At 36.1% G+C, this 19335-nt stretch overlaps 1 protein-coding gene across 3 annotated transcripts in view; it reads left to right on the plus strand.

Annotated features, from left to right (window-relative positions):
• Kel (Kell metallo-endopeptidase (Kell blood group)) overlaps positions 1-19335 on the plus strand; it is a 214701-nt gene that overhangs the window by 154734 nt on the left and 40632 nt on the right. The gene's annotated exons all lie outside the window — the stretch shown is intronic.

Raw genomic sequence — 19335 nt, forward strand, 5'->3', positions numbered from 1 at the left:
GATCGCAGCTGGGTACAAATTTTTTATACTTGAGAAAAAGAAACATTTCTGAAGCAAATCAAATTTCTAAAAATTGCTCAAGAAAAGTCCATGTACGGATAATTGTTTGCTGGGAATAATAACAGTCTGATTTTCACAAACAGGAAAGTGCAATTTAGTGTTAAATTGAACGTGATCTTAAGAAAGATAAATAACTGACGAGGATTCAATACAATGGTGGTTCTCTAGGGAAGAACTGAGGAGTCTGGGCAATAGTGGGTGAAAAGGTTAGAAATGTAAAACTGGTTGTTGTGTTGGAGAAAACCATATTCCCAGGTGCCATTTAGCTAGTACAGACATGTTTATTGTCTTCGTGGCATTTTAAATGGTATACATTCAGCTGCTTTTACTGAAGATATTCTCATAGTCTCACCATGGCATGTCCAGCACATTCCCTAGAGCAGGTAAGTCACGGGGATTTTACCTGCCTCCCCTACCACCCCCACATCAACAGAGCACAATCAGCCCTCCATATCCATAGTCCATACCTATGGGTCCTGTAACCCAGGAATTCAGCCAAGCACAGATGGAAAACACCCAAGAAGGAAAACCTTGCCTTTATTGGACATTACAGGCTTTTTCTTGTTATTCCCTCAACAGTCCAGTAATTTACATTGTGTAGTTGTCATAAGTGGTTCAGAGATGAGTTAAAGGATATGGAATGATGTGCTTAGGTTCTATGTAAATATTATGCCATTTTATATAAGGGAGTTGCACATGTGCATTTTAGTATGCAACCAACGCCCACAGACACTGAGGGATGATTGTATTTTGCATTCTATCCTCCACTAAAATTAAGGACAACAGGGGTTCAGAAATGTTAGATACTGTACCGTGCTCAAGATCTTCCAAATAGTGAAGGTAAAGATGGGATTCAAATTCAGACTCAGGACTCTAGATTCTGTTCTTTATATTATATCATATTGCTTTTCTTTAGACCACATGCATTTAATATCAGTTTTAAAGTTTACTGAGAATTTGATTTGTCAAATAATTAATAAATTCATATAGTAAAAAGTTCAGAAAGTACAAAAACCATAAGACTAAGTGAAAAGCAATCTCACTCCTACTTCTTGCCATCCAGTTCATTTCCTGGAGGCAGCTCGCTGCTACCAACGTCTTGTAGATTTTTCTATAGTACATTATCTATGTGTATGATTCTGAAATGGTAACATCAGAATGCATCTCTGACACTAAGAAATTTCTTTGTTATAACTGAGGCGGAAATTCAAAACCAGAAGTTAATAAGTTAGACATCAAAATTAAAACTGCTTTGCTTGCTCTAACAAAATTTTCCACTCAAACAAAAGCTAAGCATAGAAGATTTTCAAAATAAAATTTGCTAATTCATTGTTCAGGCATTTGAATATTTTGGAGACTCTACAAAAGTAAGGTATTAAAATGATTGCTTAAATTTTCTCCAAAGCTTATATTCATTCCCCAATCCCTATGAGAAAGCTCTAGAGCTTTCCTCCTTTCCCTTTCTATTATTAAAAATGTTGTTCTTATTTCCAGTTCTTTTTCTTGGTTATTAAGTTACCCTTCAGTATCTAAGTTAATTTGCCTAGAGATGCTCTCATCCAAAGAGTCTCAGCCCACAGTAGCAGTCTAGATTTTATTTCTGGCCATATTACGGGCAAACTGGATGGCCATTTTTATGAACAATGTTTGAAGTTTAAAAAATGTTCACAGACTTTTCCCCCACATGTTGTTTTGTCAGCATGAGTCCAGTTTTCACATGCAAAGTGCATCAGCTCCATCTCACTCAGTTCTAAGTACATTTTTGCAAGAGGTCCCATTTTTAGCCAAGTCACAGCTGAGCTTTACTTCAGCTAATTAGTACTTGTTCTTAAATCGGGCAGTCCTAACCCAAGCTAGGAGATGAGATGCAATTTGCTTCCTCTCTACTCTCCCAAAATTAACTGAGTTGTAAAATGTGAGCATTCCCTGGTTTTTCCCTTTGTCCACCAGGGTTTGGTTCCATCACAAAGACGCCAACAGAATCAGAATGTGTCAACAAACCCCACTGCTGTGGTTTGAGCAGTACCAAAGTACTTCCTTTCAAAACCACAGATTTTCGGTTGCCAAGCAGCCATTAATTTATTGTAACTAGTTTTAAAATTATATATGATGATTACATATAACAATATGCTCTGTATGCTTCTAAATGTACACAGTGTTGGCCAGATCAGAAGGTATGTGATGGTCTTGCAGTATCAAAAACAAGACAAAACACAAGTCATAAAGAATGCCACTTGAGATAAGTGGGTATCTATACATTCTGTCACCTAGGGAATGCAGGGATCTGTGAAGTTACACAATTTGTTGCCCACAAAACTGGAGAGACCCTAGGTAATGGAAAGTGTTGTTCTTAAAAGAAGTGTGAAATGAACTAGGAGTGAGACATAAGGGTCTCTTGAATCCATTCATTTCATTAGGCTAGTTCATTTTAGTTCATATTTTATTAAATAGGGACATTTCATGTAAACCAATAAATTGGTTTGTAGCCAAATTATTAAATGAGCTTAGTTTAATGAAACAAATATAAAATGGTTTTATTTTTTCGTTAACCATTGCCTCTAACATACTCCATAAAATCCCTTTCCTCATGTGACCATTTAGGATAGATTTTGTCCATAAGGGAAGAGGAGGTTAGGGAATAGGGCTGAAGTCCTTTGTTGTTGTTGTTGTTCTTTTATTGCCTGGAATTCTTTTTCTATCCCTTAGCTGCTCATGCCCATTGCGTGGCAGAGATTCAGTTGATATCCTTCGTATTGGATGCAAATGCACTGGAAGGACACTTGCATTTCACCTTGCTCTGAATCATCTTCAGTTCCTGTCCTGTACTGCTTGTTTAACTGGGATCTCCTCACCAGTGTAGGTGGCCCTCCTGGATAAATAAGTCTTAAGATGACCCATGCCTCTCCTGGTATCCACTTAGCCCAGTCTGCTTTATCAAAGGCAGGAGTCTAGGCTCCTTATCATTGCCTTAGTGATGTGGCAAGGGCACTCTGCTCTCTTGACCTTAAAGACTGGTGTTTCTGCTTTCTAGGGCTCTCTCTTTCTCTCCTCTGTGTGACTAGGCTGAGTCAGTGTGCTTCTGAATCCAACAATCATTGGGCTAAGTAAGACCATATTTCCATGGAATAGATGACAAACACTGTCTTTTCTTGCCTGGGGTGTGTGGGAGAAATAGCTATGGAAATCATCTTTTATGCATTTCTTCTCTTTAGTGGGTACACAGAATCCTTTGTCTTTCAGCCTACATAGATGCTGAAATGAAACTTAATGGATGGTCAGGCCATCTTGCAAAGTTCTCCCTGATATTTTTCTGTTAGCACTGATTGGCACCAGACACCTATTTCCTGAGCTTTGGGCTTTGTAATTTTATGACATGAACCATTCTATGGCATTGTCCATCCCATATGTCAATGAGGTTGGTGAGGAAGGGACTTTTTTCTGCCAGGCTTTTGGTGCCCTGACTTCTGTGTGTCTCGGGTCCTTTCCACAGAGCTCAGCTGCTGCCTGTGTTCTGGTGAGGATGAAGCCATAGTGAAGCATCACAGGTTACATCTCGTGAAATGATAGGTTTTCGCACTGATGTTACATATTTAGCCCTCTAAGTCCTGAGTAAATTAGTTAAAGTTTCTGATGAGAAAGACGATACAAGTAATCAAGAGAAAAACTTGCAGCTGCAAGATACTGGACAGAAGATAAAATTAACCCTCCTATCAAATAGTATGTATAGCTGGGAAACTCAAGAAAATAAACTAACATTCAGTAAGATAATTCAGTAAAGTGAATGAGTACAAAATTTATATTTAAAATTAAAAACCGTCACATATAAATAAAATGAATTTGATAATACAGTAGTGGGAAAAGACTTCTCTTATAAAAGTAACAACAATACATAATTTTTAGGAATAAATTTAAAAAGGAAAGGAAACTTCAAACTACTCCTGAGAACTGTGAAAGACTTGCACAGATGGAAAGATGAATTTGAAGACAAAGAAGTTGCTTCTTCCCTTAGTGGAACCATAAAAATTATACAGTACTAAAAATATTGATTTTTAAAGTTAGATTAAATATTTATATAGAAAAATAAACAGGCAAAAATAACCCAACTATGCTGAGAGAGAAGCATAATGAGAAAGAACTATGTCTTAAAACAGATTATATTACCTATAATTAAAACATGCAAATGCTGTTGCTGGGAAAAGATGAATTATTCAATAAATGGTGACACAACATAGGCACCCATGTAGACAAAATTTACATTAAATCCACTGCCGCCCAGGATAAATTTCAAATGGGTTTAAATGTTAAAAATAAGATATAAATTTAACATCAGAAAAGATCTCACTGTCACAGCACCTTGGTCTCATGCTGGGGACAGATTGACAGTCCAGAGTAAGTCACATCGGATTCTCCCCGATGGGTGAGGCAGTAATGAGAAATGCAACGAACATAATTCAAAGCAAATACTGGAGAGACTTGTTCTGGCAGCAGCACAAAGCCTGTGAAAGGCAAAAGGAGTAATCAACCCTGACAAAGGCTTGAAATGCTACATTTTCAGGGTGAAGATGTGTGGGCACCTGTTATGGCAGATAAAAACCCATCTCACCTCATGTGGAAATAAGTACCTGTCTTGTTCACAAATTGACAATGTTAATAAATTGATGGGTAGTTCGCTCTTCAAAAAAATAAAAGAATGTGCATAGAATGGATCATTCTAAGCAAAAATAAAACATGGAAGTAACAAAAGAAAAGGCTGGCAAATATAACCTTAATAAGAATGATTTCAAAAATCACTGTTTTACCTCATGAAACAAGATGAATACACGAGTAAAAAAGAAATCTCAGAAATATACTTAAAATCCATATTATAAAAGGTTGATATGTTTAATGTATAAAGAGCTCTTACAAAGTAATAATAAAAAATATTGCAGCCCAATGGGAAAATGGGCAAAGGCTCAGAACATATGAGAATGTCTCATTATTACTTGTAAGAAAATCAATGCAAATTAAAACTACATTGAAATACCATCTTTATGTTTAAATTTGCAAATGTCAACACGTTTTATAATACACTGCAGGAAAATAGGTGGTACGAAATGCAACTGCCTGCATGAAGAGCAGTTTCACATCATCTGTCCAAGTAGTGCACTCATTTACTTTGGCCCACCAGCTCCTCGTCAAGGGCTGCCATTCAGATAAGCTGATACAGGGAAAAATGTAGATATTTGTTTATCAGATGCATCACTGTAGGACTGACAGATTTAAAACAGCTTAATGACTGAGCAGTATGGAGAAGTAAAATAAATTAAGGAAAATTCATGTGGGGGATTAATGATAAGGCATTAAAAAGGAAAAAAGAAAAATACATATATATATATAATGTATGTATAGTCTGCAAGATGTGGGACATATATGCAAAACACTGTTTGTACAAAAAAGGTAAGTATGCTTCTGTACTTTTGCTTGTATGTGCTTAAATCTCTTCTGTAAGGACATAAAAACTTCACAAGAGTTTTCTTTAACTGTGTGAGTGTTATGCTTTGATGCTTTAATATTTGAGTATGATTATATTTTCCACTGATAGTCTAACATTTAGAAGTATCTGTATTTAATATATTCTGTTTGTAAAGTTCCAGGTATAATTAACATGCATATATATATATATATATATATACATATACATACACACACACATATATACTGTGTATATGTCTATATGTGTTTATTATCTAAAATTCAACTAAATTCTTTCTCTCTCTGTATATATATATATGAATATATATATGAATCTAAAATTCACCTAAATATCTAAAATTCAAATTACATATGTGTTAATATCAAATGTGCATATATAAATTTTATGTAAGGACCTATGTAATAACACAGAATACATAATATATAATGTCTATATAAATTTTATGTATAGTAATAGATATGTATGTAACATACATATATAGCTAAATATTTGTATGTCAATATGTTATACGTGTGTTAATATCTACAATTCAGCTATATGTCCTTCCTAGAACATGGCTAAGCATCTACAAATAAAGCACCAACAAAAGAAAATAATGTCTTCAAATCCAAGAATTAAGGGAAATTTAGTTACTTCATTCACTGGAAATGTGTTAAACTTCATTTAATCCACCTATTTGTTTTTTGGAGACAATTATATCAAGATTGATAAAATTTACTTGTAGAAAGTCACTAAGAAAGGCCTGGCCTTCTGAAAGCACTGAATGGGGTGTGCTGGCTCGTAGTCAAGGGATAAACTTCCCCTTCCCCTCCTCTTTGGACCTTTTCTTCTTATTTCACATTATCTATTATATATTTTGATCCTCTGTTATATTTTCAGTTTCTCACACCAGAGAAACTATTTGGTTTTTACACAAGTCTGTCCTACTTATTTCGCATAAGAGTATGGCCTCAATATGCATCTATCTAGCTATAAATGTCTCTAGTTTCTCATTCTTTATAACTGAGTAGTACTCCATTAAAATTTTTTTCTTTATCCAGTCTTTAGTTGAAGGGCATTTGGCCTGTTTCCAAGCTTTAGCTGTTACAAACTGTGCTGCTATAAACATGACTGTGCATATTTTGCTGCAGTATGATTCTTTTAATTATTTTGGGAAGATACCCAGCAGGGAATAGCTGGGTCAATTGGGACCGATAATCCTAGTTTCTTGAGGTATCTCCACACTTATTTCCACAGTTGAACTAGTCTGCACTCCCAACAACAATGCAGAAAGTTTCCTTTCTCCCTACAACCCTGCTGGCATTTGTTTGTTTGTTTGTTTGCTTTCCTCATTGAGTTTATTGGTACATTTTAGGTATACAGTACAGTTACATTCATTATTGGGATCTTGTACCTTTACATGACAGGTCTTGGTTCTCATTTTTTCCCCTTGTCCCTGCCCTCCTTTCACTCCTCCTCCCTCCCGCTTTACAAACACAGCATTTGTTATTGGTTGAATTCTTCACAGCAGCCATTCTTTTTAGAGTAAGATGGAATCTCAGTATTGTTTTCATCTGCATCTCTTGAATAACCAGTTATGTTGAACATTTTTTCATATGTTTATTTGCTGCTTCTACTTCTTTGTCTGAGAAATGTCTATTCATTTCAGATGCCCATGTTTGTATTGAGTCTTTAAGTTTGGGAGATCTGATATTTTTAAGGTCTTTATATATTCTAGATAGTAATCCTTTGTCTGAGAAACATCTGGCAAAATTTTTCCCCCACCTTATAGGTTGTCTCTTTACACTGTTGGTGGTTTCTCATGCTGTGCAGAAGCTTTTTAATAAGATGAGATCCTACTTGTTGATTGTTTGTTCTAGTTCCCTACTACTGAGGTTTTGTTCATAAAGTCTTTTTGTATACTAACGTCTTCAAGGATCTACCTAACTTATCTTCCAGCAAGTTTAGTGTTTCTGTTTTAATATTTAGACCTTTGATCCACTTTGATTTTAGTTTAGTGTGTAGTGAAAGATATGGGTCTAGTTTTAATCTTTGGCAGGTTGAAATCCAGTTTTTCCAGCACCATTTATTAAAGAGGCTATCTTCCCTCCAGGATATTTGGTTTGTTTGTCAAAGATGAGGTGGCTGAGTGTGTCTGAAGTTGCTTCTCCTTCTACTCTATTCCACTGATCCTCAGATCTGTTTCTTTGCCAGCACCATGCTGATTTTTTTTTTTCTAGGCCAAAGTAGCTTTGTAGTATAGATTCAAGTTGGGGATTGTGATACTCCCCTACCTTGTCTTTATTGCCTAGAGTTGCTTTTGCTATTCTAGGTCTCTTTTAGTTCCAAATATATTTTTGGATTTTTGTCTCTAGTTCTGTGACAAATACTGTTGGAATTTCAATTGGGATTGCATTGAATCTATATAGTAGTTTTGAAAGTATGGTCATTTTTGCTATATTGATTCTTCCTACCCAGGAACAAAGGTTGTATTTGCATTTTCTTAAATCCTCTTTAATCTCTTTTTTCAGACTGCTATAAATTTCAAGGTAGAGGTCTTTTACTTTCTTCATTAGATTGATTCCTCGATATACATTTTTTGGATGCTATTGTGAAAGGAATTGTTTACCCAATTTCTCTTTCAGTGAGTCTGTTGTTTGTGTACAAGAAGGCTATTGATTGTTTTGTTTGTTTGTTTTTTGGTACCAGGGATCGAACTTGGATCCCTGCATTTGCAAAGCAGGCTCTAGAACCACTGAGCTAAATCCCAGGCCCTATATGAATCTTGCTAATTTTCATTAGTTTTTGTTTGTTTGTTTTGTTTTGTTTTGTTTTTTGGTACCAGGGATCGAACTCAGGTCCTTGCACTTGCAAGGCAGGTGGCAGAACCACCGAGCTAAATCCCCAGCCCGAAGGCTATTGATTTTTGAGTGTTGACCTTGTATCCAGCTACTCTACTGAATCTGTCAATTAAGTCTAGAAGTCTTTTGGTGGAGTTTTTGGGGTCTTCTGTGTAGAGTATATGTCATCAGCAAATAATGACAGTTTAACTTCTTTGTTTCCTATCTTTATTTTTAAAAATTTCTTTCTCTTGTCTAACTGCTGGCTAATGTTTCCAAAACTGTATTGAACAGGAGTAGTGATATTAGACATCCTTGTCTTATTCCTGAGTTTAGCATGAAAGATTTCAGGTTTTGACATTTAGTATGATATTGACTTTTGGTTTTTCATAAATAGCTTTTATCAGGGTGAGATAAAGGCCATCTATTCCAATTTTCTGAGAGTTTTTATCATGAATGGGTGCTGGATTTTGTTGATTGCTTTTTCTGCATCTATTGAAGTGATCATATGGTTTTTTGTTCTTTACTCTGTTAATATAGTGTATTACATTTATTGATTAAAATATATTGAACTATCCTTCTGTTCCTGGGGTGAATCTGACTTGGTCAGGGTGTGTGATCTTCTTGATGATCCTCTGTATTCTGTTTGCCAGTATCTTATTGAGGATTTTTGCATCTATGTTCATTAGGGAGATTGGCCTGTAGTTCTCTATTTTTTAGTTGGGTCTTTCTCTGCTTTTGGGATCAAAGTAATGCTTGCTTCAAGGAATGGATTTAGAAGTATTGCTTCCTTTTCAGTTTCATTAAAGAGTTTGAGAAGTAGTGGCATTAGCTCTTTCCTGAATTTCTTGTAGAATTCAGCAGTGAAGCCATAAGTACCTGGGATTTTCTTTGTTGGTGAGTTTTTAATTATGTTTTCAGCTTCACTGATTGAAAGTGGTCTGTTTATAATTTTTATATCTTCTTCATTCAACTTTGATAATTCACATGTATCTAGAAATCTGTCCATTTCTTCTGTTTTTCATTTTATTGGACTACAGTTTCTCAAAGTAGGTTTTGACAATCCTCTGGATTTCTGCTGGATCTCTTGTGATTTCACTCTTTTCAATCGTAATTGTGTGGATTTGAGCCTTTTCTTTCTTTGTTTTTTTTTTTTTTATAAGGTTGACTAAGGGCACTGCCCTTTCTTAGCGACTTTCTATGAGTATTTCTATGAGTAAGCTTCTTTATCAATCTTGAATTGTCTCCAGTAAACCAATGAGTAGATTAAATGAAGTCTAACACATTTTCAGTGAATGAAGTATCTAAATTTCACTTAGTTGATGAACTTTGGACTTTGGGACATCTACTTCTACTTTAAAACAAAGAAAAGTAAAAATACAAAATATTGAACAAAGAATCATATGTTTAAAATTGTAGTATGTACACACATGTGTTAGGATATGATTCAAAAAAAGGTTAGAAACATACAAACCAAACAGTTATATCAGTTGACTGGAGATTTCAGGAAATTGGTAACAGATTAGAAATTTTCACACTACTTTATATGTATTTATATTATTTGATTATTAAGAAACATTTTTTAAATGTTCCAAAATAATAATACTGTTGTCAGTGCTGAAAAGTTAATTCATGAGGTGTGTCAATAAATCAAACCTAAGCTATAATTAGGTTAAAAATGATGGAACCTGAGAACAGTAGGTTATGATCTATCTCAGGTTTAAAGGGAATTCTTAAGTGGCATCAGATGAGGAACATCCAGTGTAATGAATACGGATTATTCCACTTAGAACTTGACCTTTCTTCCTCTAGGCCAGGCTTCCCTCGGAAATGCCTCTTTCCTCTCAAACTTGTGGCTGAGAGATTGGGCAAGTTCCAATCTATGCTCCTTAGCAAATGACAGACCTAATGGGGAGCGCCTGGGCCAGTCCCGTGAACACCACCCCGCCCTCAACATAGATGATGATGTCAGCATCCACCCAAAAGCAAGCACAGCTCTCTGTCAGCAGGTCCCATGCCGGACTTCAGAGGGAGAACCCTTGCTTCTTTGATGGTAGTGCTCACACGTGTGTCCTTGGAGCAGTCGCCACACACGCAGGGGGCCAGGTTGCAGAAGCTCATGGAGCTGGTGTTAGAAAGAGGCTGCGATGAGAGCTGCAGGGCAAAGTGGCCCACTTGTGTCCATGCCCCACTTCCCTTCCTGGGGTTACCCGAGTAAATTCTCTTTGACTAAGTCAAATTGAATGTGTATCCCTCACAGCCAGAAACATACTGCCCATTATTGGAAAAAAAAATATTGTGAATTGCTTGCTTCCACCTTCTTCTCAGTGGCAATGTAATGATTATATATGAATCTAGATGGGAATTAATAATATTCAGAAGTTACAGATTAGGATGACCACAACTTTTATACACTAAATGAGAAAATCTAAAAATAGGATAATATTTGTAAGTTGTTAAAAACATTTATTCTCTAAAGACTTTTTTTTTTCTGGTTGTGCCACCATTAGTTTGAAAGAAGAAACAAGAAGGAGAAAGTTATTTAACAGGTTCAAAGGCCAGAGATTTACTAACCACATACTTCATTACTAAAAGTAATGTTTTAGCATCTTATATATGAGAAATTCACATTGAAGTGATGATGTTAAGAACTCTGGCAGCCAGTGAATTGTTTTCATGAGAATATAACACTGGATTCTAAGCCATATGAGTACATGACAAAAAAAAAACAAAACAAAACAAAAAACAACAAAAAACCAACAGATGAGATATATATTTAGACATGGAACAATCAGTGCAAAACTTCACAAAAAGGAATCCAAAGTTTCTATTTCTCATTTAATATAAATAAGAATGTTTCATCACTTAGCTTGTAGAACTGACTTCAATAAAACTATCTTCAGCCATTTTCACTGTACATGCATATTTGTTCTATGTGTAAAAGGGTGCAATTGTTAAAACAAAGAGAATAACTAGCATTGGAGGGAGAAAAACAATGGAGTGCATTTCGATCATAGCTACTATTTCTCAAAAAATAGATTTCACCTCTCAAAAAATACTTATTCTACATTTAAAGCAAAGCCAATATCAATGTTTAAAAAATAAAAGAGGAGCAAATTTATAAAATTTTAAAAATAATATTCAAAGTAGCAGAAGTCAATTCATAAATTTTAAGTACAATAGTGACAAATAATACAATGAAAAGACAATTAAAAGTACGTTTTGTAACTTTCTATTCAATCAGACGCCATTAAGACATATTAAAGAATGCTTGTTTAAAATGGGGAAAAGTGTGGTGGTCACCAGAACTTGTGTGGCACAACTCCATGCAAAGGATTGACTGAGGAGCACAACTGCTGCCTTTTAAACCTGTTCCTCTAAAAGGCTAGGCCACCCATGTGCTGTGCCATGGGATCTAACACATAATCCTTTCCTGGAGACAAGGGCTTTTCTGACTATGATTTTAGCTTCATGGATCCTCGCCGACTCCCTGAAGCCTTCTTACCCTATAAGGCAGCTTAGAAAGCTTCTAATCACTATCCCTCTGTCCTTCACTCTGGATGAGACTTGCATCCTCCCTAGAGGACTTTTTCCAACCCTCTCTGGCTCCCTCCCTATGTTCTTTCACAGGCATTTCCCCTAATGAACACTTCTGTGGTTAGTCTGGTTTTGACATCTACTTCTCTGAGTGGACTCACACAAAGAGTGATAATACATTTACAGGGATAGATCTGAGCTGTAGAATATTGGAGGGTGTGACCTCAGCAAGTTCAGGTAGGGGCAGGCTAGAACCTTGACATTTCTCCCGTTCTGTGTCAGAGGAATCGAGAAGTAGCCTTAGCAGTATAATGACTCCCCGCTCCAGTGCAAAGCACGGATTTATTTTTTGGCAGAATCCAACATTTTGAGAAGACCCAAATGATAGAGAGTGTCAAAGGTAGGAAACATCAACACTAGACAGAAATTAGAAATTCACAGTTGTGGGTGATTGAGTTCTTCATTCAGCTGCAGATGGATTGGGGAGCAAAGTCAAGCTCCCCAGGAAACAGCAATGATCTGAAGTTGGACTCAGCCCTAGAGAAATTACAACCAGAAACGGAGGCAGAAGCTGTATAGCAGGAGTCAACTTGGGTGACGTGGTAGGATAGCAGCAACTCTGGAGGCTCACACATCCACCACGATAATCCATTAGGAGCAACAGAACTCATCATAGACCCTTTGTACTAGAGTGAAGAGGTAGTGGTAAGCCTTTCGAGGTAAGCCTTGTTAGAATTACCTGCAAAGGAATAGTGATTCTCAGGAGTGGGAAAGGCAGAGGTTGATAGCACTAAGATGACGAAACTAAGTAATAGAAATATTAAAGACTAAGAAAACTGTACTACTCAAGCAATTTAAACAATTGCTAGTGGAAATAGTTGAGAAAAATTTAAAAAATGTGTATGCTATCAAACACACAAATCCTAAATAGGTCATGAAATTTTAAAATACCATCTACCAACTTTCTACTAGCAGGAATCCTGCCCAACCATAACACATTTAAAGACGACACAAATAATGAAGATATTTGTAAGTTGTTTAATTTCCTGAAAGATTAAAAGGTACTTTTATAAGTAAATTTAGTTTGGGAAAGAAATTAAAAATGAAAAAAAATCTAATTTCAAGTAATAATAAAAACATCTCTGCAATGAGATCAAATGCAATGAGATGAGGCCAAAACAGTGTTTAGAAGAAAATGTACTCATTTAAAGGTCTTTACTAAGAAGGCAAAAAAGCTATTATTGAAAAAAACATTCTAATATAAAATGTGGAACAGAACATTATATTAATCTGAACAATTATCTGAAACAAAATAGAAAAATAATAGGCAAGCATAAAATAATAACAGAAAACAAATGATGTAAACATGCACAAAACCAAGAGCTGGATTTTGAACAAAAATGTAAATTGATAAACCTCTGATAACTATAACTTTAAAAACACTGAATAATCCAGTGCAGAAGGCTATTGCTACGGCTATCCCAGTGGCATCTCTCATTTAAAGCATCAGTGCACACTTGTGTACACATACACAACAATCCTAACATTCTCCAAGTTAATCTCCTTTACTGGCTTCTTTTTTCACCTATGAAACGGTGTAGCTGCACAGCCTCCAACCTCACCTCTGATTTATTGGTCTAACAGTATTTAAAGTCAAAATACAAGTTGTCGTCTCCTGTCTTCACCTCTTTCTTGAGCTCTAGACATTTTATTCAATTTCCTACTGAACATTTCTACTTCAGTGTCTGATAAGCAGTCCTGAATCTACATCTAAACAAAGCCAAGCTCTCCACTCATAACTTGGTCCTTCCTCAATTTCCTTTCCTTAGAAAACAGTACCAACATTCCTCCAGCTGTCCAGGTGCTGAACCTCAGCATTGTGCTTGTTAGCCACCCCCCCATCACCACTCAGCTCCCCTGAATCCATTTACTAGCTCTATTGGTCCTACATTTTTGGTGACATATATATCTCTGCTGCTTTTTGGATTACTATTACTTTAACCCATATCTTCATCATTTCTTGTCTAGATCTTGCAATGTTTTCAGTAGGCTCCTAGCCAGTCTCTTAGCCTCCGTTTAGTGGCACCTCCCTAGGAACCTGTGTAATTCTTTACAAACAGCTCATAACTTCCCATGCTGGCTTCCGCTTTTCTGCTAAAATGCCAAGTTATTGCATCAAAAATGGAACCTTGTTATCTCCCTCCTTCTCTCTATCCCTTGCCTGCTGTTTTCCCCCTTCATTGTGGCGGGAACTATATTGATTGCTATAGCTGTTTATTGACCACCTCTTCCTGTGAGTGCAGGACACTGCACCATCCTTGCCCTTCCTTGCTCTTGGGGCCTTTCTTGATTCAGAAACCTAGGCAAGGTGTTGCAGTGAAGCTCTGGAGAAAGTAATGCGTCCTCTGAGGCTGCATGAGGCCTCCATAGGTCACAGACAGAGGCAAGCATGGTGCTTTCAGTTTGTCCTGAGGATTAGAGTCTCACTTAGGTTTGAGAGAAGCTGAGAACTGAGAACTGGAAATGTACTCAAGGCCTGGAAGGGAGTACCCATCACCTGGAGTGTGAGAATGGGAAGTATCTTTCTGTCTTGGTGGTAGAACTAGAATGTGTTTTTTATTACTCTGAAGGACTCTCAAGGAATGCTGAAATATGCTAGTTTTGATCCTCCTCTACCACAGAGGAGAATCCAAGTAAAAGAAAGAGCTAGAATCATTGCTCTCCATACTGCTGGCACAGCATATATGGAAGTATTGGGGCAAAGTTAAGGAAACATGATAAGAATCTGAAGGCCCCCAGGGACACTGGCTTCCCAAAGTTCAGCCAGGGGAGAATCAGCACCTCCACATGGGCTTCGGCAGGCTCAGTGGTAGTAACCTGGGCAGGGTTCATAGCCTATAACTTCAGACACCCACAGACAGGCAGTCTTGGGGGCATCTTTGGGAGGGGAGCAGTTAACAGAAAATATTTCTGACCCTTATCAAAAGTGGTTAGGCATTTCTGGCTCAAGTAACCCACCAGTCTTTAAATATAGATAGTACAATCTGAACAACACTCTTACATTTAAACACAGCATTGACAGCAAAACTGTTGCACTAAAACCAAGTTACATCTGTCTCCTCTATATTTATGGACCACACGCTTTAGAAAATTTTGAGGACAATCTGGAGAGCAAAGTAAGAAACTTTCATTTCAAAATAGGATTTTCTTGGATGAATTCTAGTCATCTAAAGAGAATTTTCCCTAGTCAGTTACACAAATGTGCCTAGAAGCAAAATACACATTTCCTTTTGTCCAATGATGAGTCTGGACAAATATTTTTGTATTCAATAAAGTAGTGGAAACTACTGAGACTTGACCTCTGACAATCTGGTGTGAGGGACTCAGGATGGAATGAGGATATAGTTTCTCTATTTTAACTCATCTGTGAGTACAGTCTACTTTCAGGAAGGTTCTTAACAGTTCTGGGGCTAAAAGCTCCTTTTTGCTAGTCATGCATGAATGGTGGTGGGGGAAAAAGTGCCATGTTTTTCTTTTAATAATGTTAAGTCTTGACTTTCTTTAAAACTGGAGCAACATAGGTCACGTGTTCACTTTTGAGCCAATGACCACGGCAAAAGTTGCAAGCACTGATTGGCTAGATATGACTACCTGAACTAATCATGTGGAATTAATCACGTTATTCAGGGAGATAAAACCCTTCTGGCTGGTGTAGGGCCAATGGGGTTCACCTCAAATATAGTGGTAGAAAGAATCTCACCTAAATTGTATTGTGTGCCCTATAATAGTGTTATCAGTGGAGTGAATATAAGGGAGTTCTTTGCACACATTGCTAGGTCCTGTGTTTCAAGTTATTTTCATCTCGTGTGTTTTAGTGATTTTCAAGGTTGCTACAATAATAAACATATTTTTAAATTTAAAAGAAAATGAAATATAAAAGAAGATAAGAAATAAAGAGAATACATAGCAAAGGAAAAGAAGGATAAAACTAATTAAGAAATGTTAGGCATGTTTATGCACTAATCCAATTGGAAAGAGAAATGAAAAGCATGACTTTTTCCCCTAAAATGCAACGTCAATGTTGAATTAAGAAATAAAGAATAACATGAACCAGAGAGGAAAACAGATAGACTGTTAAAGAAACAAACTACCTTCCAGTACTGACCCTTCTCACCAGAATTTAAAAATTCTTTCTAGATCTTCAAAAAGTAAATAATCTCTTTCTTACAAAGCATCACATTTCATCACTGAGTTCCTTTTTGAACATCCTCTATGTTTGGAGAATTTCTGGTATATGAACTTCAGTGCTCCAAGAGTAGATGCCAGACCTTGCTCTCCCAGGTTCTTCTGTGGTCAGGCACAGGTTCTCACGTGGGCTTTTCCAACCAGGTGACCTGTCCGTGACTTCAATTGCAGAGTGGAAAATCAGAGGAAGAGTACTGAGTGTGGACCATCCTTCATAAAATGGAGGATCAGAAGGATCAGGCCTCTAGCAATTGCTCCCACAGAGAGCCTCAGTGTCTGGGTAGTGGCGACATCACCAAGGGTTTCCAGGGGCACTCTGGAGGGAAGAAGCATGGTGGGATCTTAGCTCCTTGATGCATAGACTATGGTTTTGTCTTTCTGCCTTTCCTATGTATGAACTTCCAAGCACCATGTACTAGGTTTCCTTTCTGAATAATCTATCAGGAATAGAATCTATTTTCAATAAAGTTTGGGCCAATACATTATCCAGTCCATTCCATGAGATCTTGCAACTTGAAGGCCATTTTTTCATTAACTGTCAAGTTTTGAGATACTTGAAGGTTCTCAGGCAGTTGTAAGGAATAATACAGAGAGACTACATACCTTCTACTCAGTGTCTGTCAGTGGTAACATCTTGTAAAACTATAGTACAACTGCATAATGAGGATAAGGGCCTTGATACAATCAAAGTACAGAGCAGCTCCATCACCTGAAGGATCTTGCAATTTGCCCTTTCACAGACAAACCCCACTTGAATCCAACCCAATCCCTTCTTAGATCCATGGCAAACACTAATCTGTTGTTCATTTCTGTAATTTTTTGTACAAATTGAATCATGTAATATGTCACTTTTTGAGATTGGATTTTCCCCCCACTCAACATAATTCTCTGGAGATACATCCAAATTATTGTGTGCACTGGCAATTCATTCCTTTTTATTGTTGAGTAATACTCCATGCATGGATTTCTAGAGCTTGAAGTAATCATTTATCCACTAAAGAACATCTGAGTTCTTTCCAGTTTGTCTATTATGAATAAAGCTGTAGAAACATTTGTGTGCAGGTTTTGTGTGAGTATAAGTTTTATATCTATATAAAACTGTACTATTTTGGGCCAGGGATTTAGCTCAGTGGTTTGCCACCTGCCTTGCAAGTGCAAAGTCCTGAGTTCAATCCCTGGTACAAAACAAAAACAAAAACAAAAACAAAGCCCACAACTGTACCATTTTACATTCTCATTAACAATGTGTGATTGATCCAGTTTCTTTCCATACTCTCTCCAACATTTGTTGTTACTACTGATCTATCCATTCTGATGGGCATGTGGTAATATCCCATGTAATTTTGCATTCCCCTAACAACTAGTAATTTGTGCCTTATTCAATATACTTAATTGCCATGTTTGTATTCGCTTTAGTGTAATAGTTCAATCTATTGACCATTTTCTAATTGGATTGTTTGCTGTTCCAATGATGAGTTTTGAACATTTTATCTATTCTAGAGAGCAGTGCTTTTCCAAATAACTGTTTTGCAAATATTTCCTCCCAGTCTACCATCTGGCTTTTTATCCTATTCACATGGTTCATTGCAGAGGGGAAAAAAAATCAGCTTTGATAAAATCCTACTTATCATTGATTTTGCATTAGGTGCCAAGTTTAAGAAATTTTCTACCTACCTGTATGTGGCAAAGATTTTCTTCTATTATTTTTTTCTATAAGGTTTGCATTTTTACAATTTATATTTAAGTTCTTGATCCATTTGGAAAATGTCTTGGTGTGGAAGATGTGGATTTAGGTCAAGATTTATGTGTCTCTGAATGTTCAGTTGTTCAGTCAGCATTGTTGAAAAGGCTATTTTTCTCAGTGAATTTTTCTTGTACTTTGTCAAAACTCACTATATTTACGTGGATCTACTTATTCTCTGTTCTATTTCATTGATCGTTATGTCTTAATTACTGTAAAGCTTACTTTTTTTTAACTACATAAGAACTCAGGATTACAAGTAGATTGATTCCTCTCACTTTGTTTTAAAAATTATTTGTATGTATTTTTGTTCTTTACCTTTCCATATAAATTTATTTTACAATAACCTTGTCTACATCTACAAAATATGTATATATTCTATTAATTGTCTACATCTACAAAATATGTATATATTCTATTAATTCTGGTTCTCTAAAAAAATCCTAATACTTTTTTTTTTTAGGTTTTGCTAAGATTTTTGATTGACAGAAAGAAACACTATATTCTTAACTTTAATTTCATACAAGCTAAGGAAGTGTGAGCTACCACTCAACTCCCAATTTCCCTCTTAAATGATTTGAAGGTAGTCTGTTCTTTGTTGCATGTTTCCTGTGCTCAATATTTATTAGAAAGAATATCTTATTTTTTGTTGTTAGGCAGCTTGCTTCCTAAATTTTGTTAAGTCTTTTTCAGTAGTTATATGTTCTTGCTGATTTTCTATGTAGTTAATCTATAGTTTTTGGAGAAGAGCTGTTAAAGTCTCTAACTACAATTGTGGATTTGTTTATTTCTCTTATAGTTTTATCAATTTTGCTTCACATACTTTTCAGCTCCTTTTTGTGCATACATTTTTAGGATTGCCATGTCTATTTGGTGGGTTGATTTATCATTATACAATATGAATTTTTGTTTATAACAATTCTTTGCTCTGAAATCTACTCTATCTGATACTAGTATGATGACTATTTTCTTTTGATTGATATATGTATAAATATATATTTCCAGTATTTTACTTTTAAGCTTCCATCATTATATTTGAAATAAATTTCTAGTGGACAGCATATAAAATTTTAAATTCATTGTACTGACCTATGTATTTCACATGGCTTATTAGACAATTTACATTAAATGTGCCTATTGGTATATTAATATGTTACTTTTTTTTTTTAGTTCTTATTCCATAGGACTTTTTCTTTTCTTTGTATTGAGTTTATTGGTACAATCTAGGTCTACAGTACAGTTACATTCATTACTGGGATCCTGTACCTTCACATGACAGGTCTTGGTTCTCATTTTTTTCCTCTTGTCCCTGCCCTCCCTTCACTCCCTCCTCCCCTCCCCATTAACAAACTCTTTATTTCAATTTTTTCATTTTCTCATATTTTTTCTTTTCCCTTATTACCTTTCTCCTACCATTTCCACTTTCCCCACACCTTTAGCCTTTTTCTTCCTATTTCACA

Source organism: Fukomys damarensis, unplaced genomic scaffold (genome assembly GCF_012274545.1).
Source record: "Fukomys damarensis isolate Sample0158 unplaced genomic scaffold, DMR_v1.0_HiC HiC_scaffold_16, whole genome shotgun sequence".
In the NCBI taxonomy this organism is placed as follows: Eukaryota; Metazoa; Chordata; class Mammalia; order Rodentia; family Bathyergidae; genus Fukomys; species Fukomys damarensis.